This window comes from Phalacrocorax aristotelis, chromosome 7 (assembly GCF_949628215.1).
Source record: "Phalacrocorax aristotelis chromosome 7, bGulAri2.1, whole genome shotgun sequence".
Classification (NCBI taxonomy): Eukaryota; Metazoa; Chordata; class Aves; order Suliformes; family Phalacrocoracidae; genus Phalacrocorax; species Phalacrocorax aristotelis.
The window spans coordinates 10,512,805-10,537,322 of NC_134282.1; the positions used below are offsets into that span (position 1 = coordinate 10,512,805).

General features: G+C 41.5%; 1 long non-coding RNA gene across 1 annotated transcript; it reads left to right on the forward strand.

The window, feature by feature from the left end:
• Positions 1-663: 663 nt before the first annotated feature.
• Positions 664-24,362, forward strand: LOC142059733 (uncharacterized). The gene is made up of 4 exons (XR_012661501.1): positions 664-907; positions 5,899-5,993; positions 15,609-15,816; positions 23,911-24,362. It is a non-coding gene; the product is annotated as an uncharacterized LOC142059733 (long non-coding RNA).
• The last annotated feature ends 156 nt before the right edge of the window (positions 24,363-24,518 follow it).

Genomic DNA, 24,518 nt, shown 5'->3' on the forward strand with positions numbered 1-24,518 from the left:
TTGCAGCATTATATGGAACAGTTGCCTAAAGAGTGCTGTTTCACCAGGGGAGTCTGAGGTTGCCTGTTAATAGACTAGTTATTGTCAATTGCTTCTGGGCTGTACAAGCCCCTGTGTGGTTTTCATCTGTTTGATTTGGCTGTTCTCATTTACGTGGTTGTTCTCAACCTTGTTCTCTGCTGTATTTTGAATCATTTGTGGTTTAGAGGCAGAAAGAAGAAGAGAAATATAAGTCAAATCTGAGCTGCAAATCCAGTTTGGGATTGTAATCCTTTCTTGATGCTGAAAAAAATGTATGTATTTTGAAACCATTATAAGGCAACTGCCATGTGTTGGCACTAGCAATGAATTAGTGCTGCAGGAACAATGCTTTTAGGGAAGGCATCGAGAAGATCTGGGTTTAGTGCATTGTTTAAAAGCCAGGAAAAAAATCCTGGCTTTAGGATAAATAAGCCAGGTTGGTCTGTCTTTTCTTTCTCAGTTTGAACATGGAACAGTTTGTAAACTGTCCATATTCAGTTAATACAGTGGAATGCAATGAAATTTAAAGACACGCAAAATTTCTTCAATTTGATGTATAAATAGATTACAGCATTTTCAGCATTCCAGTCTTATGATCAAGTGGAATCCAGATCAGGTTTCATTTAACCTAGTTAAAAGAGCAATGCAAATGGTTTCAGATATCTTATGTGGAGTTCAGCAGCATATGCGCTCATATATTTCAAACTCATACTGAGTAAGGACTAATGTCAATAGTGGAGAAAATCCATATCTTTTAAGGAGATTTTGTATGTCTTAAATCTTTCTGTTTAGCATGAGTATATTTTAATGGGACATTTCATTAATCCATTGCTGGATTTCCTGGAATCTGGGTTGCTTGTTTTCTTGAATAATTCTTCTCTGAACAGTAAGTAATCACTTTACTTTGTGTATAAACAATTAGTCAGGTTTTTTACCAGCTGTATCAATTATCTCTGAGTGTTAAAAGCATGAATAATGGCAGGGCATTTATTTTTTTAATTAACATTAGATGTTGTCTAAGCAAAAAGGGAACGTACACAAATTTCAGCTAGCTAGTCAGACAGTTTAAATAACCTGTGTCATTACTTGATCTATAGTTATAGATCAGTTTTTAGTACGGAGTTCCTAAAGTGTAGGTCCTTAGGTAATATTTGTAGCGTAAGAGTAAGAGGAAGTGTGGAGTAGGAAGATCACCTGTTTTTCAGATGAGAGACCAGTTAGGGTAGACATTAAAGCGATTGCAACTCTATAATAATAATATTTAGATGGCCTGTTTAAATAGACTTTCCAGGGAGTCCTGATTGTTGGGAATGGTGATGCCTGTGCTCTCTAACTAGCCGAGACAACATTCATTTGGTTCAAGATTGTGAGATACCCAGGTTCAAAGGTGAACCTGTATCTATTCCCCTCACATTTCACTTCAACAAGCGCAATGCCTTTTCTTCCCCTTTTTATTAGTTAAGCATGCATTCAAGAGCAAATATTAGAGCTAGATAAATAAAGGTGTGTGGGAACGTCTACATATTTAGGTTCTGAGTAGCTTTTGACAGATCTATTGCTACCATGTCATGTGGGAATCTGATTAGCCAAAGCCAATTCCCTGGCCTTTTGTGCATAAACATGCTACATAAAACTTATGTTCTGCAATAGCTGCAACTTTTCTACAAAAGCACAAATATTGGTTTTGTAGTGGATAGTGGATTGATGGATTCTCTGGCTCCAAATGGAAGCTGTATACAAAATATATACAAAAAAGTAATACTTCTGTGGCTAATTCCTGCTTCTCTTATTGGACTGTACAGGTACTATAAAAGCCTGTGACTTTGCACCTACTGAAACACTCATGCTGCCAGACACTGCCATGATGTGGTGAATATATGCCTGAATTCTGTTCACATAAGTCTCTGTTTTTCTGCTGTTAATTTTGTTTTAAAACTTACCTAAGTAGTTCCACTGAAATAGAACAGTCAGTGAAATGGAGAGATTACTCAGCAAAAATAAAATTGTTGGAAGTAGGTAAGCAATAGTTGTTTTTGTTTATCTGTATTTTGTACTGTAATTATTATTTTATAATGGAACAGTTCCATTATAAACTTGATTAAAAGAACAGGCATGATTTGCTGTCCTTCATCATTAATGCTGAATGATCTCAGTGTATATCTGTGTGTGTAAATTTTAAAAATTTCTGAATTTTCAAAAAAATTCAAAACACTTCCAGAGTTCTGACTTGGGAGCTTGAGAAAAATGAGAAAATTTGGGGAAGTGAGTATTCTGAAGCTTGTCAGAAGTGGTACAAGCTTCCTTCTGGGTTAAATGAAAAATATCACAACACCTAGAAAAAAATCACTACTAGCATTTCCATAATAATCACCTATTTCATGGCAAGCCCTAGCAGTTTCTGCATTAGAAGTCTGATCATTGGAATTGTCCTGAAGGTGTTAAACAGTGTGAAACTCATAAGCCATACATTACAAAAGCAGTGATACACTACGCATTTTCATTTGGAGGAGAATTTTTTTTCTCAATTGCATTGTAAATAAGTCGTTCCATATGGATAAAAATTAGCTTGTAAATTTTGCAAGTTAAGACCATAGGGTGTTTTTCTTCAGGGGCTTATATTCTGTTAAGGCATCTGAAAAGTCATTAAAGGCTCTTGATATGGAGTGGTCTCCAAGAAGAGGAGCTGTGGTCTCTGTGGTGAGTAGTCAGGACGTAGTAACTACCTCTTATAGAAAGAGGGGGTTGGTTGTTGGTTGTTTTCCAAACGTGGTCCCACTCTTGCTGATGTTAGAATGAATTTGACAGCATCTGAAGCGAACTAGTAGATGGGCTGCACGATGTTAGCATTGCTCTGCAGCGAACCTGACATCACAGAAACCAAGTTTAAGTGTGGAACGATACACACAATGTGTGCAGTAGGTACAAAACAGATACAGAAGCAGTGGAGTTAGGTCTTGGGCTTTATCCCAAGGGAAATCTTGTGGTAGTGTTAGCGTTAGTGGCGCTGACCTGTGCAATGCACACACCCCCAGATGCCCAGACACTCATGTCCCGTCTCCCAGTGCTGCAGCTGACTAAATACTCTTGCAACAGCAGTACAGAGGCCAGAAAGCAAAGAACAGCAGTGGTATCAGAAACATGAGGTTAGTGTAACTGGGTTCGGTCCCGCACTACATGTGCACTACTTAAGCATCAGGCAAGGCTTCCTAAACGTGCAGGTCCAGGTAAGTTGTGCTTGGGGGCCATGGGGAGTCTTCCCTTTCTTGACACTCCAGCCCTGCTGTTACTGCTGCCACTGTTGTTCCTAACGCTCTTCCTTTTGTGTGTAATGCAGTAAAAGGCCTACTTCTGTTAGCTGTTGCCATTCCCAGAATAGTAGTTGTGGATCTCAGAAGCTCAGCTGGAAGGTCACAGAGAGAGCTTGTAACAGGCTTTTATCAGGAACCTAATCAAAGGCCAGGCAGAAAAGCACTGTCTGGTACAGTGGTGTCAAGAAGTATCCCATCAGAAAACAGCATTTAATCTTTACACTTGAGAACTAGTCCCCTAATTTAGTACTCACCCTGTTTCCCCACCTATTAGCTTTTACAGTAGTTCTAAAACAGATTTATATATAAAGTGCTTGTTGGAAAGGTGGTAACTGGCTTTCTTTTGTAGCCAGGGTCAACAAGACAGTAGCTTAACAAGGTTTTATTTCATGATGCAGTGAGTCTCAGGCACAGCTCTTAATTCTATATTCTATTTATATCAACAGGATTTACCTTATATTAATGGTTGCAAAAATTAAATAGTAATGTGCTGAGAACATGGAAAACAAAATATGGTTTCTGGCTTGCCAGATCTTCATCACTGAGCATATTTTTCCTTAGTGGTTGCCTTGCTGTTGTAAACAAAGTTAAGGGCTGGGCTGTTTTATTAGTAAGAATTCTGTATTGATGCATAAGAAAATTAATTGCTGGCCTTCCTTTTCAAAGAGGAAGTTGCTGTTTTGCTGTAATATGACGTACAAAGCCATAAAAAAGAAACAATCAAAGTTTGATTAGGAAAAACAAATACATTTATTGATACTACAAAAAAAAAAGGTAGTTCTGTGACATCAGAAAGTGCAGTTCTTATGTGGTTGTTTAGTTAGCGATAGAATTAGAAGCAACACTGTGACTTCCTTATTTGTGGATAAATTTACTGAACGGTGCAAACATCATGTGGAATTAAGTCTGGAAGTTTTATTGCTCTCTACTAAAAATGTATAGAGTTGGGTAACTGAAATTAATACTATCAGGCATACATGAAATGAAGGAATCAAGCTTGAAACCTTCTTCAAGCAGAATTCCCATCAAAATCCAGTTTGGAAATAGGTGTCAGCAAGCACTTAACAAGTTTTAGCAATATCTGTTACCATGAAGAAGCAGTTTCTAAATGCTTTGCACTCTGTGATGCATAGATTCATAGTTTTTTCTTTCATTAAAATGCTGGTCAAGTGCTGGCACTGCTGATGATTTAACTTAAACTGAACTGGTGACAAAGCCTGTGGAATTCTTGAGAATTCCAGTGATCTGAAATTGAGATGAATGCACAACCAGAGTGTTCAAACATAACCTATGTGATAACAGTTGCTGGAACTCCAGTGAGGAAAATGGATTCCTATTGCCTTTTCCATAAATACTATGGCACTGTGCTGTGGTTTGGTTTTGGCAGGAGATGACGTGGAGATTAAATATCACTCTGAAAGCTGCCTGAAGTTGCAGGCATCAAATTGTTATGACTGGTTCTTTTAATACTCTTCCAAATACTAGAAAAATTGTCAGATGCATTTATATTAAAACAAACATGATTTGGAAAAATAGTAGAAAATAGATGTGAATCCCTCTCTAACTGAAGTGAACTGCAAGATTTCCTTTTATTTCAACACTGTGGTCATAAACCTGTAAAGATAATATGCATTCATTTGAGAATGGGCCACCCTAATAAAATGAAATATTTAGCAATTATTACGCAACATATTATCCAATATCTCCTTGGAGATTTGCTCTGTGAAAATATATAGACTGTTTCTCTCTGAAGTAGTAAATCTTACACTTGTCTATTCACCTCTTTTTTTTTCACCTTTTCTCCCTTCCTCTTTAGAGACAATAAAAATTTCAACTCACATAACCGTGGTTCCCTTGAGAACAGTTCTAAAATGCTTTTGGAATTATTCTCCACTCAAATGACCCTAGTCTAGGTCAGCATAAAATTGGCCTATATTTTTCATTTGTTTTCTTTTTCAGTTTTTATATAATATTTGAAAATGGGAAAAAAATCGTCTGCTCTACTTGAGTAGTAGACAGATGGGGTTTGATTACTGAATACCATGAGTGATGTCATTTCCCTCCGTGGACAATAGTATTTGTTTGTGCTGGCTGATACTCACAGTCTACAGATAACTCACTTGAACAGCGTATGGTAATGTACATTATGACTAATTCAGCTCGTAAGCAGTTTTATTGTGGTCTCTCCGGTATAGGAGGCTTTGGCTTTTTTTCAGCTTTAAGTCATACACAATTTTTAGATTATATAGTCATACAAAGAGAAGATCAGTTGAAGGAAAAGGAAAAAGTTTTTTTCTGAATTTCCTAGTCTTTCAGCATTAGCACCTTCAGTTTGCATTATGATGACCCCAGAAAAGCCATTCAGTTTCTCACTTTTCCCCCCTCAGTGAGGCACTCAGAAGATTACATATCTTATGAATCAGGCACTGTCTAGATCAAAAATCTCCTGGTTTTTTTAAGTTTTAGGACATTTCTCCATTATCTTGGAGCCAATTTTTTTTCTTCTCATCTGGTGCAAATAGCAAAGGGCAGAGAAGATAAGTGAAATCAATATTGTTCTCTGTTACAGGATTGCAGGTTGCACAGTGCTATACAGTGGATCAAACAAAATTCTGAAAGAAGGTCTGCAGCTGTCCTCCAGATCTCAAACACCTCGATGGGAAGGTTTGCCTACAAGTTGTATGTCCCTTACCCGATAGTCCTTACTATTTAAAAATGCTAATTGAATGCTGGTATGTGTAAACCAATGCAAAACAAGCTAAGCACAAGATGCGAACTATAAATGGAAATCTTCTGAAGGAAAGGATGTAGGCTTTGAGAAAATGTTACTGTCAGAGTGTGGGTGGCCCTTGTGCTGTTTCAGCACGGCGGCTCGCCTTGCCAGCAACGACAGGGAGATGGAGGGCATGTTCCTGGTCTCTTCTACCTTGGCTGAGGGTGACTACAGCAAGCAGTTCCCTTCAGTGAAAGACACACAGGGTGTAATTCTTGGTCTGACAGCTATATAGTACTTCAGTGAATCAGAGCTTCTTCCCAGAGTGACTCTGTCCAGTAATAGCCTGCTCTGGTTGGAAGATTATCATATCATCAAGGTCTTTAGGAGTACATATAGGTCAGAACAAACTGGGGGATACAAAGATGATGGTGGAATTATGATGCTGAAGTACAGAACTGCGCAGTGGAACTGTATTTTTATTCTATGTAGACCAATATCACGGTTAACCTGTGTAAATATTGCAGTATTTACTCATGTGGCAAAAGACTTTTATAATGATAAGTAAATATATAGTATGATAGATTTAGCACGCAGGAAAATTCCTGGTGAGCTCTGTAAGAATATGAAGGTTAAGCGATATCAGTGTACATACAAGTAGCAGAAAGGGGGGGTTAATATTTTTTTAAAGTCAAAATGTGCATGCAGACATTCTGTTCAAATTAGCATGACAGTATGCACATTATCATTTATTTGAAATTACTCTTTTCAAGAATGCTGACATATTCACGTTTCTTGCTCTATAGCTCGACAGCTAAGAAAATAGCCACTTTTCTTCCAGTGTATTTCACAGAACCAGGCCTTCAAAACCATCATACACCCAACTGTTAGAAGAAATATGTTGTATCTTCTGTATCGTGTACTGTCTGTTTCAGTAGTGCTGCTTCTGTGAATGGTATGCAGAGACATTTCAGCTTCTGTTGAAATGTAATTAACAGGTGGATTATAGGGGAATTTCCTGGAAGTTCTACAAGGCTTATAAATAATATTTCCTGATTTTTTCAGATAACAAAACTGAAACCTAAATTGCAAATGATTCACTCAAAGCTGCAGACCAAGTCAGTGCCCAAAGTAAAATTAAAATATATGATTTCTTGATCTCCTGGCTACTACTGCAAACACTGAACAGTGCAGTGTGTAAACTGTCTTGAGCATATATGTGCATTGTATAATACATGTTGCACTAGTCTGTTGTTTCTGCATCTGTATTTTTGCAGATGCATAGACACCACATAGGATATGGTGGGGAAAGTGATTTTGAGTGTCAAATTACTAAAGTATTTTTGAGCCTATACTTCTTTGTATGTTCTCAGACAAGAAGGGAAACAAGGTTCCCTGAATAACAGTGGTGATGCAGAGCAGACACTTGGGAAGCTGGAGATAAAGTTGTGCAAGGAGAAGGAAGATGCTTTTGGTTCCCTCCCAAATTTTCTGCTTATATCTTTCTGTATCACGTTTGCTTTTTCATTCCTGCTTCCCCCTTTGTATGTGTGGCAGCAGGAGGAAATTTGCTAGGTCACCAGTGTAAGATTCTCCACTGGTAGTCAGTCAGTGTTGCTGACTTCCATGGAGCTGCAGTGGCTTCCCAGAGCTGGTGGTCTTGTGGTTGGTCATCAAAGTTCTTGAGCCCAGCACTTTGAGGACTGCAAGCTGACGTCTTCTGTCATCCTGGCAGATTGCTAGAGATTTTACATAAGGATGTGCATTTAGGTCACATCAGCATAACTGAAAACAGTAGCTAGATCTGGGGTTTTGCTTTGGCCACTCCTCACAAAGACAAGCTGTGGGACATGAACTAAAGTCAGTAACAGGAACCTGACAGAGACTTGCATTATGTACCAAGAAGCCTCAAGTGACAAGTTCTTATGACTTTACCCTGTAGAATTGTAACATATTACTTCCTTCCATGACTCATACACAGTTGCACATAGTTAGGAGCCTTGTAACCCAGTTTCGCTTTGTAAATCATTAGACTTAATACCTTTCAGCCTCATCTTGCTGAAATACTAAAATGAAAAACCACACCCTCACAGTCCCTGCTGACCCTCATTCCATCCTGGACTAATTCCTCCCAGCAGTAGTTACTAGCACTAGTCCTCTCAACTGCAAAAGGAAAAGCTTTATGACAGAGCGCTGATAGGATTATGACTGCAGGACAGTCCTTCTTCCTTTATCTTGAAGTTACGTTTATAGGGAATAACACATAGTGAATTAAGCCATCGGAGATCTACAAATACAGAGCAGGAAAAGCTGGGTAACATATAGCAGCATAACACTCTGGTCTGTAAGGGATCTATCTGGACAGTATGCTAATTCAAATAACAACAAAAAGTTTCAATGATTAAAGCAATCGGAATCTGATACCACATCTGGGTGGGTGCAGGGGGCAGAGATGAACATTGTACCATTTTTCCCAGACAACACAGAACCTGAATTACAAGCTCACATCACAGCTCTGATAATAAGTAAACTTGAAAGCACTTGTCCTCAGTCCCCTCCATGCTGCGTTGTAAAGAAAAAGTAACAAAATATCTTGGAAGGCATGGAAGTTAAAGATGTGTTAGAGTTTTATGAGCTTATTTTCACAGGTTCTAAAACAAGAAGAAAAGAGTAATTCAGCAATGTTTTTCTTCATAAATTTTATGAGTATTAGCAGAGTTTTTTAAAAATTCACAATAGTGCGTTGCATAGGTGTTTAGAAGAAAACAACAGAGGCAAAGAAATTTGATGTCAAGAGTGCTTCCAAATTCACTAAATATAATGCAAGGCAAACCTTGTTCTTTACTGTGCTGGTATCTGTCTGGAACAACTGCACTATCAAGTGGAAGGAATACAGAAATTGTGTACAGTCTGACTGTGTAAAAACTGGCTTGTGGTAGCACAAAGGACCTGAGAATTACCCAGTGGGTACCCATGAAAATTGGATTTGCATAACAACTGTTTCAATTTCCTAAGTTTACATTTTCCACCACACCTTTTTAACCATATGCGAACTACCCACCAAAAAATTTATTACCCACCCCAAAAAAGGCCCAAGAAAGTAAATGTAATAAAAATACCATGTCTGTATGTTCTCATTTTATTCTCCTTAGTGGCTTCCTGAAGCTTAAAAGGACTACCAAAACCCACACTTCTATATACAGAGAAAATCACTTCTGTGTAAATATGATCCTTGCCTTGAATTTGTAGAGGTATTGTGGAATCTGAATTTCAGTCACTAAAAAGGCGTGATAGTCTAAGCTAAAGAAAACAGTCCTTACTCAAGGAAAGCCACCCTTGAAACAAGGTATTACCTTTGTCCTTGAAGGATTCCTGTTGCAATAAGCCACAATATGAATTATTATCACTGGAAGAAATGTGCAGAGCTGCCACTCAGAAATACTGAGGCTGGGGCAGTGACCCTTATGAAATTCAACAAGAACAAATGCAAAATCCTGTATCACAGCTGTGTTGGCTACATGCTATGTTCCTGCAAGGGTCAAGAACTGCAAAAATCTGTCATAGCAATATCACTGCAGGCCTTGACACTCGGCTGGACTCACAGTTCTTTGGGAGGATGGAGTGAGGGAACAGAGAGGTAGACCTGTGAGAGGAACAATATGGTGAAAGAGTGCACATCATGGGCTTTTTTCTCCAGCTGCTGAAGTCCTCTTTTTAGTCATAACAGACTTTGTTAAAAAAAAACTGAAAAGTGAAGAAGATTTAATGCCTAGTCTTTCAGTGCCCTAGTCTGCTGAAACATGGTGAATGGTAATAAGAAGTGGTTTTGGCATTCTTGTGCAGTAGGTTACAAATGGCACCAGGAATAAGGAAACGTGTTCTAATCCTTGTATGGACACTAATGCATTCAACGATATCAAGCGAATTTCTTAATCTCATTACATCACTGTTACTCCATTTTTGAAATAAGGCTGATGAATAGCCAGCATTGTTAGTCACCTTGAGATCTGCAGTTATAAAATAACAACAGCATAGGCAGATTCAGAATGACAAATGATCCACATGTAGTTTCGTGATCCTGGCCTATGGCAAAAGCTGTATGTTGCCATGATAGTTTATTCAATAGCCTGTAACAGTTGCTAAGTAAGCACTGTAGATTATGAAATAACTAATACTCAGAATTAAAAACTGTGGAAAGATTTATCAAGTTCACCACAAGGCTTCTCTAAAGACTGCCTCAATTTCTTGTTTGGAGAGCACTTTAAATTCATCACCATCATCGTTATTTTTATGTTGCTAATTCTCAGAGCCTTACTCAATTTTTATGCATTGAAAAGAATAATTGTGTTATCCAAGTAGGTCTTCAGAAATTGACTTCTTGATTTGTTTGTTACTCAATATGTATGGTCATTTTGTGGGTGTTAGGGTCTGGCTATAAATACAAAAAACTGATTATCAGGTATTCGTCACTGACTTATCCAAGTACTATCTAGCTTAGCTTTTTATTACTTCTTACAAAATATGATCCCATAAAAGCTTTTTCTCATGACATGAGAATGTTCATGAATATAGCTTACTCGTGGGAGCAAGATTTATAGGGCTGGGCTCAAAGGTAGCAAGTATATTGAGGTTCTCTAGCTTTTGAAAAAAAAAAGAAGTAGGAAACTATCTCTGAGCATGGAAAATAGGTCCTGAACATATAACCAGTGCTAGTCTCTATGAAGACAATCCTTCTGCAATGAAACATGGTCCAAAGGGGTGTCAGAGGCATGTGTGCCGTTCACCAACATTAACTTCAACTCTCACATGTGGTGTGCTTAAGGAGAGTCCAGTGTTTTTGTATTAAATTGGGGAATGGATGCATCCCTGTTTCTAGAATCAAGACCACCCAGGCCTTTAAGACATCGTCCAGTGACTTTGCATTTCAGTAAATCCTGCCAGCGCCAGTGTTACAGCCCCTCTTGTCTGGTGCCTACTCTTGCCTCTGACAAACCCATGCATATGATGGCCTTACAGTGAGCTTCCAGGAGAAAAATGTCTCCATTATCTATTACAGCGTGGCTGTCCATACAGGTACACCCAGTAGAGTCCACTGCTGGGGACAAGCTTTGTGCCAACCTCAGCTTGCCAGTCTGCTGCCCGCCAGAGCTGGATATGCCCTGGCCAGGCCCAGAGCTAGGTGCAGAGCTGTTTCCACTCTAGACAGATAACGTTGCAGCAAGCTTGCTTACAGCGCAAAGGTGTGCAAGATGGAGTCTGATCTTTTGGGTATTGCCAAAGTGAATAAAATGTAAAGGTATACTTTACCCATACCAATTTTGAGCAATTCTCATCCTTAATGTAAATCTCTGTATGATATGTTTGTTTCCTTAACCCAGGACATGCCTTTATAACCAGAACGTTGGTTTGCACACATATGTGTGCCTTTAAAATTGTCTAGTCCTGTCTAAGACACATATAAACCCCATCAGAATTATATTAATTTTGGGGACATGTACTTATACTTTGGACCAGACGAAATTTATAAGCCTTAGGGGTATATGTGTAGCTTTCATCCAAAGCTTAATTTTGTTTTCCATTCCATTGATGAATTTATTGTACTGATTTTAGTGTCATAGGGCATGTTAGCTGGATGGCTAAAATTTCTTCAGAAAGAAGATTGTGTATTTTTAAGGATAACAGTAATATTCAGAGTGACATCAGTAAGGGTTATAAAAATAATCAAAAGAGTTTAGTTAAGGAATTAATACATTACCACACAGAATAACAAACGAGGAGTGGGAAAACATGATTCCTCTATGGTGGTTTCGCATAGCTGCCTCCCACTATTCTGCTTTCCTCTCCCTCGCTGATCATCAGGGCTGGACACTAGATCGTATGCGTTCCTTTAAAGTGGTAGACCCCTTTTGCCCACCAGGTGGGCAAAGACCAAGCAAATGTGGTCACTAAGATCTTGCAGTCCCTCATAAATACAGTATGGCTTTACTAAGGGGCATGAATGATTATGGTAAAAATATAGTAAAGGCCAGGCATTTAAGGTTTTTTTGAAGTTATATACTGTGAGCTCAGCTGTTTCACGCTGTGGGAAAACCAGCATGCTTGTTCTCCACCACATTCTTACCTTGAGATTGCTTGTCTGTGTTTGTTCTTCCAAGCAATGCAGACAAGCCCTCAGTCCCATCCACCCGGAGCAGGAACAATGTGTCGTCATGTCTTGCAGTGACTTTGCAATGTGGAGAAACTGGCAATGGGGATGAGATCATGCTTGTTCTGTTTTCTGACCTGAAGGAATGTAAACCCACTGACCTCATATATATTCAGATGTTGGTAGATGCTCTTATTCACACCACTTTGTAATTGAACGTTAGTTATACTTAGCCCTTACACTGCATCATGAAGTGCAGAAATTAACAGCAAGTGGTCTTATGAGATGCCATCATTGCGCCAAGAATAAAAGCACGCTCCTCAGGTAGGTTGACCCTGTCATGAGAGGTGGCCCAAGGGTGGACCAAAGTCCCATATTCCCTGGGGAGGCCCATGAGAAGTGACCAAGAACAGGAAACCTGGCTACCGTGTTAGTTACTGCAGAGGACACGTCAAAGGAAAAAGTATGATGGGCAACGGAGTCTCTAGGGACTATCACCTGAATCCAGGTGAGCTGTGGGAAAACCCTCTTGAATGCCCAAGGCGCCATTTACCTGCCTCCATAGCTGCCTCCACGCAGCCGTGGGAGCCCCCGTGGAAGATGCCGTATAAATTCCCTTTGGAACACGTTCGTTCCTGGTGTGACTTCCACATGGAAGTCTGGCAGTCAAAAATCTCACAAGTGTGGAAACTGCATGTGCTGTCTTACCTGAAACCAGCCTCTCCACACTCTACTGCAGCTTGGGTTGGCCTCAGGGGCAAATCTGTGGCATCCCAGTTGAACAGAAATTGCTCCTGAAGAAGACTTAGCCCTTTGTGCTGTTCGGGCAGGGAATCTGTTTCTGAAAAGGATCCCTCTCTTGAGCAATACATGGAAGGAACAAGTTCTCCATGCAAAGTAATTGCTATTGCATTCTAGGGCAGTGAGAAGTTGTTATTAACCTCTAATCATATACCCTCATTTTCTCCTATGAAACTGGGTGCTCAGGCAGCGTAAGCTGGACTTGAAAGCTAGAATTTACTTGACTTTTGCTTGTCTAACTCCAGTTGTCTACAGCACAGGTAGTTGAGAGCAGGGTGCTGAGGGTCCTTGTGTGCTCAAAGGATACCTTCAGCAGCATTTAGGGTAGGGGAATTTAGGTGCAGACTTCTTGGTGGCAATCACTTATGCTATATAAGACGATTGAGATCCATGACTAATCCTATTAATTAATATAATTATATTAATTCTAATGCGCAGCGAGAGCTTCCACCAAAAACATGCCAGAGAGAGCTCCCTGCTACTGGTGCACAGAAGATGCTTCAGGACAGGATAAAGCAGGGGATGCACATGGGGAAGTCAGTTTTGTTGCACCACCTTCTGCACGGGTGTACAGTGGTGAAGCGCCACTCGGCCAAGCTGACCTTGCAGAAGGGCCGTGTGCCCCCAGGCAGTGGGGCAGGGGCCTGCTGTCCCACTCCCAGCTGGGGCTGAGCTTGGGTGGATCAGTCATATAGCTTGATGATGGTGTGACCCCCCCAAATATTTTTTTACAGTTGAAACAATATCTTATTCTGGATTTTCTAAAAATCAGTTTCCTTCTTCTGGTGAGCTCTACAAGCAAATAAATGGACAAAATTATAATATGCACACACTGTGCTTAAATATAAATTACTAGTATTACTTCAGCTACAACAAATAAAATCTTTTACAGAAGAATAAAATTTATAAAATTACTATGGTCTAGCTACAGGGAAGGAAAAGCTGTTTCTGATCCAGTGACAAGAGATTTTATTTTTCCATAAGAATCCACTTACTAACCCAGTTTGATCCCTACTGACTAGAGAAGTCTGGGGAGCAGAGAGGAGCAGAGGCAATTAAATGTTTAAGGAAAAGCTCTGATGAGGATAATCTAGACAGTAAGCAGCACAATAAAAGACCTGTCCATTATGTCTACAGGTTATAATGTCATCCCAAACCAATCGCTCAACCCAAACAACTTTATTTTCAAATGCCTTTGGAGGAAAAGCCAGCACATACTGAAAATAAAATGAAAAAATATTATAAGGTCCATCTATTTCCATGCTGTGGAGTCACGAAAGATACTTCTGTATCTTTACAGGATGTGTTTGCGCTATGCTTTAAATTATCTAGCTTTACTTTGATTTCAGAAGTTGTAACGAGATGGCTCGTGGTGCAAACATATATTAGGCTGTGGTAGTAAGAAAAAACAACTCTTGCGTTTGACATTTTCAGTGCTTTTTAGCAATGATGAATATCCAGAGAAACCGACATTACTTTGAAAGCTACTGTGGAAAATCGTCAATGATAATATGGCCAGAGGTTATTAAAAACATGTAAAATTAGCAAAACTGGCATTTTCTAAATATGCCTCTGAGGTCCAACCATTTGCTCTGCATTAGATGCATTTCAAAGGATTCATAGATGTGCTACAAATAGTAAATTTGTATATATAGCAAAATTAAAAAATAAGCCATAGTTATATGCAAAAATAATGCTTCTCCTTTAAGAATGAATAACTGAGAGCTGCTGATACCATGAATCGTGTGTCCATCCAAGCGGAGTTACTGACTCCGGTGAGGATAGCTGTGGGAGCAGAGGGATGTGAAATCAGGTCCAAATTTTGTTTGCTTATTCTAGCATAGATCCTCCTTAGAAAAGCAAGAAAAGGGCTCTTTATTCTTGCAAAACTTGTGGCATTATCCTCTGTAACCTTCATGAGGGTGGGGAGTTAATACCAGAACCTTTGCATGGCTGCTCCCAGCCAGAGGAGTCAGCGCGAACCCGGGCACTCCTTAACGCAGCACTGAGTTACACTGACCCCAAAAAATGAAAAGGTTTATTACTGCAGGAATAAATCCTCTTTCTTAGAAAGACAGGCATAGAATTTAAGGGGGAAATTAAAAGGTTTGGTCATATTCCCACTGAAGCTCCTTAAAATGCATAAGACTGAATTATCTAGTGAGTATGACAAAAGTCTGCCAAAACCTGGTAGTTCTAATTAATAGCCCCTATTCAGCTGTCAGAATCCAGTGGGCCTACTGACAAGGCAGAGAGATGACAGATCAGCCTCTACCAACATCCTGTGTAGATGCCTTTAAGGTAGTAAAATATATGTTTAAAAACATATACTTAGTCATCTGCACAAATCTTGAAGTCTTTCACAGATGCACAGCTGCACAGAGATTTGTATCTCAATTACAGATTTCCTTGAACGAGACATCCAGTTTAACTCCCTAAAACAAGTCAAACCTGACACAAAAATGATAAATTCTTGAACAAAAAGGTATCATCATGACCATCTGTGAATAGAAAGAAGGGAGGCTTTTTTTTTTTCTAATTAGCCAGATGAATAATAGATTTCAGAATTGCTGAAATGACTGCTTAACATGGGTTTTGGTGCTGTCATCGTGTTTTGCAGTGAGAGAGATTTACACAGGAGAAAAATGTGGAAACCCAGCCTAAAATCTCATGTTGCAGAGGTGATGTCTTCAGCCTCATACTGTGCCAGAACTGGCCGTCTGCTAGGGAAGTCACTGAAATGCTTGCAGCCGCCAGCGAAGGCACATCAGCCCTCCTCACTAACTGCAGGCATGGCAACAGGGATTCTTACGTGGTCTTTTCTGACGGTGAGTGCTCAGCTGCTCAGCAGAGCTCCCTTTTATAAGAAATCACACCGTTTCTTGTGAAACACATGCAGTGTCATGTACAGGATAACAGTTACGTCTGACCAGATGAAACCTCGTGGCGTTAGCATTATCTCAAAGTTAGCAGTTGAATTACTGTGGGTTCCAGCTTCACAGTGGAGCGATGCACAATGGAGCTGCGCCCGAGAGCAGCGTCGGGTCACGGGGGAGCTCCAAGCTGTCGGCAGCCCTCAGGGCATCCTTACTGCAACTGCCTTCTTGCTTTGGAGGAGGTTCTCATTTGGAGAAGGTCCCCTCAATGTTGGAGCTCCTAAAAGAGCTTTTGTTTGTGGGAGAAGGCAGGTCTGTGAAAATCCCCAGGCCAGCCTGGGTACCCCCTTTTTCAGGAAGAAGCCATAGAGCCTTTGGGAAACAGCCCATGCCCGTCTTCTGCAGACTGTGGAGGAAAGTTTATCTGCGTCTCCTGACTGGGTACTGAAGTGTACTAACCATGTTTGTGGGTAAACACCGCAGAGGGTGTACTTCTAGCTTAAAGGAGGTAAGGTCAGCACGGCAGGCTGAGAGAGCGGAGCTAAGCTTCAGCTCACAGCTGAAAAGGTCTCGTCTCCACTGCTCACACACAAGGACAGTGACCATGCATGACCTGCACCACAGCTGAGTATTTAGCCAGTGGTAAGCACACTCTTGGCAGCAAAGAGAAAGCAAGAAAGTTAAAAGTGACAGAAATAGGCCTTCAGGAACCTTCAGTCTCCATATCATCCCTGCCAGTTGATTCAGATTCCCTCAGCTGATCAATTTTCTTTCATCTGCATAGCTGTGTTGAGATCCACAGGGTAACACAGGGTCTCCTGGCACACACACCTGCCCTGCACGAATGCCTCTTATGCGGGTGCTGGGAGATTTTGGAGGCTGTGAGCCTATGGCAAAAAAAAAAAAAAAGGTGGGTCTGGTTTCCCTAGTCATTATGTTTGGTATTACACATGCCATGATGATGAAGCACTGTAAATCATGAGTCTGCTCGCATTCACTGATAAACCGGTCATGCAAACGGCTCTTCAGAGTAGGAATTCGGCAGAAGGCATTTTACATCTGTCAGAAATAATTCAAGGGTGTGGAGTGACTCATTGGGAACTGCATGAATAATCAAGAATTCATTTTCAGTAAGACAAAGCCATGAACTTTTGTCTGGCACATTGGTGGGGAACATGTTCCCTGCATTAGGGATCATATTCTGGGGACTGATGCTAGCAAAAATACCAGAAGGAGGGATTTTTTTTCAATGAAAACAGACTGGCCACTTTTAAAGTGCCGTTTTATGTATGCCAATATAGCATGGATGTAAGACTGCAAAGCTCAGAGTAGAAAATAAAACTGAGAAAGTAGGCAAGCCTTGCACTGGTGTGTGGTCAGAAGAGTTTCTGCTGTAATAAGGCAAGTGATATCATATCTTAAGGTGTGTCAGTTTCCTAAATCAAAACAGTATTGCAGTGAACCAACAAAAGAAATCCACAGCCTCAAAGCAGGCGTGGGTTGGGATCAGTCCCAGAGAAAAGCCCTTCCCACCACCAGGTCATTCTTCCCTTGGGAAGGCTTGCAGAGCACCTGCCCTGCAGCAGGACTGCAAACCTTCATGCAATGACAGGCTTCTCTGCCCCAAACCCTCTGACTCCTGTGTGTGTTTCCATCCCTCTTCCCAGGCATCTCTCCTAAACAAAGCTCTTTTGCAAAGGGGTTGAGGTGAATCTGTCAGCAACAACTTATTTACCAGAAACAAGTTCACAAAATACATACCTTACCCTGTCACGACCGCCATATCTAATGGTCAGCAGGACCTGCAAGTGCAGAAAGGTGACTGGGAGGAAACGAGGGTAATCAGCGAGCTGTCTTTCCCACTCGGAGACTGGGGACGCGTTCTCTCCCATACAAATCTAACAAACTCTTCTTGAGATACCACTTCTTAGATTTTTTTTTTCCAGACCAGAATACTGTTTTAATTATAATCAGGCGACATGTTAGGTAAACAGTTAATAGGTCTAGTTAATGGACAGAATGAATACTTTTGACAAGCAGTTGATGCTAGGTAAGCCTTAAAAATAAAGGATTAAACTAAAAATCAAGTCATAAAATTTCAGACTAGAAAAGAAAAATGGGAAATAAAATCAGCCTAAACTGAGTGCTTTAACATTAGTCAAGGACTCAGATCTTTCCCTTGCCGGGTAAGACGCAGAGAGATTTGTGTTTCAAAGGAGTGATAGATTAACTATTTCCTTTGCCCTTGGCCAAGGCTAGAAAGTTGCCAACCGCTGCTGGTTCCCACTTGCTGTATGGAAATTAGGAGCTTGGGTTTGTTTTTTTTTTTCTAGACTGCAAATCAAGCAGCCATAGGAGTTGTGCCGGTCTGAGGTTTGATTTGCTGTGCTGTGTAAGAACAACAAGAATGGGGGAAGGTGGGATCATTTTTTGGCTGCCCTGTGCCAGGGTCCAGAGTCAAGGTACCCTCCAGGGTCTGGGGACGGGAACCCCAGCTTATTTCATCAGCGCTACCAGGTCCTGCATCCCCTGGAAGACAGAGCTGTCTCTATCACAGAAACTCTGAGGGCTGGAAATATCAACAGCCCGTGGGAACTGGCGACTTGGTAAATGTAAGAGATGGTAGGAAAAGCTTTACAAGCTGAGAAAAGGCTGGGAAAAAGCTTGCAAGTTCCAGTCACAGATCAGAGAACAGACAAAAACACATTAAGTGATGGACATTAGTTTGTATTACATGTGTAGTAAGGTCCAGAGGTTGTCACTACAGCTCAGGTATTTCCAGCACTTATTTTCTTTATGTAAGTTGTAAAATACTTCCAAAAAGTACTGGGTGACAGGATAATCTACCATCGGTCAGTTCTTGCAAGGATAGGGTCCCTGTGGCCTAAATTCATCATGACCGCAACTTAGCAGCACTTCACAGGACTGCATGAATAAGCCAGACAGCGAACGTGAGCTCTGAGAGCACAAGTCCATGAAGAAGGCATGTCTTGGAGCAGGGCGAGGAATGCAGAGGCGTGTGCTGGAAGGTGTGGCAGGTATGTGTGAGCTGTTAATGACTGTGCTGAAGAAATCCTGGTGATACAGAGGTGAAGGAGTCCAAGAGCTGGAGCACAACCCATGCTTTGGTATCAGCTGAAGGACTGATCTGTGGCTGTAGCAGCTAGTGCACGTTCCTGACATGGAAATGCTGTTCAGCAGCAGTGATTCTGAATCTCACACGCTAGCAAAAGATATGGGTCTGCCTTGTTATTATCTTAATTTTCAAAGACTTTATAATGCCTTGCACAGCCATCCTGTCTTTCATTTGAGACTTCACCAGACAGGGAACTTCACAGATATTATCACCCTCCTCTTCATAAGGCCTCTCTGAAGCTGATCTCCTTGTCACCCATTTATAAGGGAGGAAAGGCAGCAAAATTAGGGGTATAATTTACTCAGATGGAGAGCGGATAAAACTGAGAAATCTGATAGATGATGTGTGGCAAAACCACTGTCTAGTGTTCGTAAAGATGAAATATGAAAAGCTTGAGTTCTGCAACTTGCAATGTACAGAGTCTGTCAGACTGTGAGTGGAAGCTCTGGCAGGATCTGAACCTGCCGTTTCAGCCCTGCGACTGAGTTGCGAGTGTCTCTTTCTTCATTTTATGTGCTTCAGCTGTGGCTTACCAAAGGGACCTACACAATCCATACGTGAATGCTGCTCTGCCTGCCCACATTGCCTCGCTGCAGAGAATGTCTCTGCAGTATGGGTGGTCATCATTGCACCAAAATCGCTCCCCCCTGAAAGTTTGGTGCTGTTCACAGAGCTTTCACAGTCCCCCTCGGTGGTCCCATACAGCCGTGAAGTGCGGTGCCACACTCCTGAGAACAGTCACAGCACGGCGGTGGACACCCTGGCTGCAATCAGTGCTTTGCACCTGGGAACAAGGTATGCCTTGCCTGGGAAATGAACCATAGCGTAAGTGGTCTTTCCTAATGCCTGGCAGTTGTCTCACCCAGGTGTCACCTGCTTCTCCCCCAGCCAGAAGGAGGGACAGGGATCATGCAGCCGGCAGGGGAATGGCTGTGGGCTTGGCCCCATGTCCGACCAGCAGTACACGATCAGGCATGCTACCAACAAACGCTCCCAGCTATTCCAGGCAGGAGACATGCTGTGTCTATATCATCTAGACTTTTGAGATTTTCCATCCCAAAGATTTGTCTGGGTGATTGATGTTTGGTTGGTTTGTTTGTTTGTTTTTCTTTTTCTGTGTGGTAACTTAAGATGTTTACTACCAGACAGGATTTTTGGTTCCTTAAAAAAGCCAGACAGATTCAGCTACAGTGGGTGTCTGCTGACTTTGCACCTTATTCTTTTATCTGTCTTGTCACTAACCCAGGTCTGCTGATGTGGATTGACTATACGGTGCCAACAGCCTCTTGGGGATGTGTTCCCCCCCCCCGCAGTACTCTGAGTCGCTGCAAGCGCCTGCCCTGCCCTGCACAGTGTGGTGGGAAATGGGCACATCAGGAGGAAGGGGAAGCACATGCTGTACTCTGTGCTGGGGTAATGCAATGAGGGCTTTTTGTTGGAAACGTGAGGTATGTGCCAAATGTTACCATTGCTGTTCAAAAAAAAGGACTGTTCTGGTACAGTCATCTATGTTTTAATGTCTGGTTATTGTGAAAGCTAAGAAATGCCATCCTGTCCACAATAAGAGGCCATCTCTGAGTCAGATGTGCCAGCAGATGTGCCAGGAGGAATGCAAAGGGGGTTCTCATCGCTATGTATGTCAGCAAGAAAGTTTCCTGGCAATAAGTGAGGGGACTAGAGGCTTATGGTATTTGTCTCATGAGTTCTTTTGTTCACATGGGTTGATCCTTGGAAAGCTGGTGTTACACACCAGTAGAAGAGAATGCTAGTCATTCCTTTACAGGAGGTTTGCGTATCCCTACCCAAGAGGAAAATGAATGTCATTGCAGCAGTTACCTGCTGAGTCCCTGGCTTTTCTGAACTGAACAGGTTTGTGTCAGCTGAGAAAAGTGAAGTTGACCTTGTACGTGGAGAGTGCTGTAACATCGCAATTAAACTCTTGTTCTTTAAATGTATGCACTTGGGGGTATTCTTTCAGCAAAGCTAGTGCATCCGGTGCTACTGATTTCTTCCAGGTTGACTCATATTTAAATCTAATTGTTGCAAGAGAAGAAGAACAAGCCAAGTCAGCCAAAATGGTTATAGGAGGAAGAGAGAAATCAATTTAGGAAATATGAATCACTTGAACTTCACAAATTCCTGAATGGGGAAGCTGGGGCTCAAAAATAATGCAAAAAAATCTGTTCAGTACTGGAAATAAGCCAAGTCCTGTGGCTCCTAAGTGGGTGTCTAACCACAAGACTTCCCATCTTCATCTCAGTAAAGATGCTTGCTCATCATTCTTGAAGAAGATGCTACTCTAATCTTTTTTGTTCGTGTAACAGTGCAAAGAAACTTAACTTTGTATGGTATGTGTCAGTGCAGTTTATGATGTGAGAATGAAGCAAACTAACAACTCCATCATGTATTCTAGCAAAGTCCAAAGGAAATTTAGTGTTGCAGCTAACATTGTAGAATAATGATTTCCTGGTGGGATCTAGTATATACAGTGATTACTAAATCACCTGCTTTGGTGAAAAATGGGATTATAGTGACTGGTTTAAAATTGGCTACTTGGCCTGACCAAACAGCTTTATCATAATCATAAAGATTTTTATCACAGTGGGATTAAGGTGTTGATTTACATCTTACAGTAAATTAAACTGGGATGAGTGATGCTGTAACCATCTCCAGTTTCCTGCCTTGAATCTCTTGGATGTTGCTAACCCTGGAGGGAAAACGCTGAACAGGACTTCTAGCAGCTCCTGACTCAGTGCAGCTTACAGCCCAGCACATTAAAGGTTACTGGCACTTATTTCAATATATTGCAGTAATAAGAGTTGACCCCAAAGAAATGCGTAAGTCCCTAGTAAAACTGGGTACAGGGCAATACAACAGCAAATTATATTTAATGTATATAACTGTAAAGTGATGTAACTAGAATTAAATATAGCTTCACCTATTAAAAATGAGCTGACCATTACTGGGCAGGAGTAAGGCCTCGAGCTTGTGCTAGACAGAGTGAAAACTTCAGCTCAGTGCTCTGCAGTGGTCAAAAAAACCCCAAAATTTAACACTGGCAACTATTAGAAGACCAAAACAGAACACGTAGTTATGGTACAAATCCAGGGTTCAGCCACACGTTGAGCACCGTTTGCTGTTCTGATCGCCTCATCTCCAACAGATACTTTAGAACTGGAAAAGATTCAGAGAAGGGCAACATGCTAGAAGCCATCAAACAGGGTGGATAAGGGTGCCTACAAGGGGTGAAGGATCATAAAAGCCAGGTTCAAAGCAAATAAGAGGAGATCGTTCCTCATACAACAGCACTAGCCCTGCAGAATGCTTTGCAAAGGGCATTTGCAAAAAAACATGCAAAAATTTCTCCGGAACTTGAGGGAAAAGTGGACAAGTATGAGGAATAGAGCCAGCGGGAATTACCAAAAAGACCACAACCAGCTCACAAAGTCCCTGAACTGAAAATATTAAAGGCTGGAAGATTAACAGGGGAAAAATAGCAGATATGTTTGCCATTTTCTTACTGTTTCGTAGATATCTGCTTGCAGCTGGGTTGGGAGAGAGGATGCCAGACTAACAGGGGCCTTGGTCTGATGCAGTATGGTCTGTGTTACATCATACACCAGACTATAAAGTGTGGCTTTTCAGAGGCTGCTGTGTGTCCTACTCATCTGTTCTTGCTTTAGGGCCAGCTGCCTCCGAGATAGTGATGTGGAACGCAGCCTGCGGTTGTAAGAGCTTTGGGCGTGCGGTTCAGTCCACCACTGCACATGATCACCATCCGACTGCACCATGATAGATTTACTAAGGAACTGAACACAAGAGTCAGTATGAACTGCCCTGCCTCTGCCTGCACGTCTTCAGCACAGGGAATTGGCCAGCAGCAATCCTGTATCCCATTTACCAGCTTCACGCTCTATAATTATAGAGAAGCCAGGGAAGAAAAACAAGACTGATCTCTAGCAGGGATCCAGGCAGCAAAAAATGTCTCTGGGTTGGGTTCAAAATATTCATGAAGAGGGAAGAAACATGTTCGAGCGAGCCAGCTCTTCACCACGTGGCCTTGCCATTGCTGAGATAGATACAGTTGCTACCCCAAGACTAAACCTATGAGAAGTACGCAGCTGTTGAAACATACCCAGTCTCTAGGCCTTCTGCCTGCAGAAGTGTAGCTGACGTGCCGTTAAGAGCATGATAAATCTCTGACGTGCAGCTGAAGGGTCAGGTAGTCTACCCCTTCCACCATAGCTTGCTTTTTTCTAATTTTGTGTTGCTATTCCCCTTCTGATAATTGTTGCTTCTTGCTGAAAAGTCTGGACGAGTGTTTCAAAACACTTCTCTGAAAGAGGGATGTGGCGCTGGTTGTGGATATTTAGAGCCACTGCTCCGAGTGATCACTGACACAGGTGTGAGAGTCTGTGTAAACAAGCAGGGAGACAGATCTGCTTTCATACGCTGACTCTAACGTCGTGGGTCTCTGGTCTCAGGAATAGCATCAGAAAAGACGTCCTGCTGAACAGTGTCCTTATTTAAGCAGTGACTTCCTTAGCATGTTGGGTTCATGCCTGCAGCTTCACTGGATCTTACTGTGTTCTGGTATTCTCTGTTTTTCATTACAGCTTCACAAAGTTATAACTAGATTCAGCTGTCCTCTAATGGCACAGATTTTAGCCAATGAGAGTATGCAGTGACTGTTCTCCTGCTCGGTGCAACGTGCACAAAGCTCTGCTGAAAGCTTCTGTGGTGTGCAAAGGAAGCACCAGATATTTTGATTCGTAATTGTCTCTTTACCTATTATCTTAGAAATCCGCTGATTGATGTCCAGGCATTAAATCATGCCAGGTGTGAGTCATCTTTCTGGGCTTTGTCTAGCAAAGAGGCAATGTTGTTCAATGGACTTTTTCGCCCTACAGCCTGAGGTGATATTGGCGTTGCGTCAAGCCGTAAGCAGCGAGATAGCAGGGCTGAGAGAGCCTCCGAGCCATGAGTGCAACCTGTGTAACACAGACCAGCACAGCTCCACACCCATCTGAAACCGGCCCTGATCTGCTGCAACAGCCAGGTGCAAGGGCTGCTCTGACTGAAGACCCCGACAAACTCAGATCATCCAGAGGACTCGTGCCAATCCTTCATTGATCTGGTACGTAGTACTCACCTCTCTAAAACTTACTTTTATTCTTATTCCCACCTTATTATTGTTTGAATGGCTATACTGTTTTTTCCCTTCCATCTGTATTTCTTTCCTGAGTTACCTCAACTGTAATTCCACAAGTGCTCTAAAACAATTCTGTAAAATGTCTTTAAAAGTTTGCTGTCAAAAAGTGTATTTTAAATTGTATTCCTAAGGACTTCTTTTACAAGTGTTAAAAAAAAAAAAGAATCTGAAAGTTGACTGAATTCTGCACTTCTTGTGTGCAAGCCAATAGACTGGTATAGGCTAAGTGCTGGGCAAGCTCAGCCATTGCTCCGAGCAGCGCAGCTTGTCCTTGTTTTGGTAGGAGCTGAACCTCCCGTGTCTCCT